The sequence below is a fragment of the Chaetura pelagica genome, unplaced genomic scaffold (assembly GCF_000747805.2).
Source record: "Chaetura pelagica isolate M959 unplaced genomic scaffold, ChaPel_1.0 scaffold79, whole genome shotgun sequence".
NCBI lineage: Eukaryota > Metazoa > Chordata > Aves > Apodiformes > Apodidae > Chaetura > Chaetura pelagica.
The window spans coordinates 32,412-33,343 of NW_009969339.1; the positions used below are offsets into that span (position 1 = coordinate 32,412).

General features: G+C 55.2%; 1 protein-coding gene across 1 annotated transcript in view; it reads right to left on the minus strand.

Annotated features, from left to right (window-relative positions):
- Positions 1-932, minus strand: part of TRIOBP (TRIO and F-actin binding protein) — a 20,549-nt gene that overhangs the window by 13,223 nt on the left and 6,394 nt on the right. The window lies entirely within an intron of this gene.

A 932-nucleotide genomic window follows, 5' to 3' on the forward strand; every position in this document is an offset into this window, starting at 1 on the left:
TGGCCCGGGCAAAGTTGAAGCTGAGGGAGGGAAGGGCAGAGTCGCTGCTGTCCTGAGGAAGGACAGCCGGGAGCCCAGCCCTTCTCCAGGCACGGGTTTCTTTCAGGCAGGGATTGTTATTTATTATTATTTTTTTTTTAAGCAGGGATTTTCAGCAGTCCCGTCATGTGCGTGCAGGCAGTGGGGTCCTCACCTTCATTCCTGAAGCTGCTCGGTTTTATCTGCCCCGAGAGGTTGTGAACACCCCCTCCCTGGAAGTGTTCAAGGCCAGGTTGGATGGGGCTTGGAGCAACCTGATCTAGTGGGAGGTGTCCCTGCCCATGGCAGGGGTGTTGAAACTAGGTGATCTTTAAGGTCCTTTCCCATCGAAACCACTCTATGATTCTATGGTCCCCTGTCCCCCCAGATGAACCCCTAAAGCTGTGATTTGCCATCCTGGCAGAGGTGGTAGCAGGGGGTGCTTTGTGTCCCCCAGAAAGCCAGCTGGCATCAGAAAGGGGAATTGCTAGAGACGATCCTAAAGGACATGGGCTCCACATAATGAAATGCCAGGCTGTGCTGTTCAATTACACTGAGACTACACTTCTCACCAAAGGTGCCTGGCCAAGAGCTCAGCGCTGAAGAAACCAGGAACAAGTGGGGTCAACCAGCCTCAGTTGTGCAGTGGCAGCTCAAGGCTTTCAGCTCCTCTCTGGCCTGGGGCAGGGCAGCAAAGGAAGGGATGTCACCCGTTTAGAGTTTCAGAGCCTCCTGCCCAGCTGCAGTTTCTCCTTGGGCAAAGCACAAAGCCAAGCCCTGGCTGGGGACAACCTGGCCAAGACGACTGACGCACACGGAGGGGGGATGGAGACAGGGACTCAAGCACAGCTGCCAGCTACACAGGACCCTGGGACACTTTTCTACAGCCCTCCAAAGCTGCTCTTGTGCAGCTT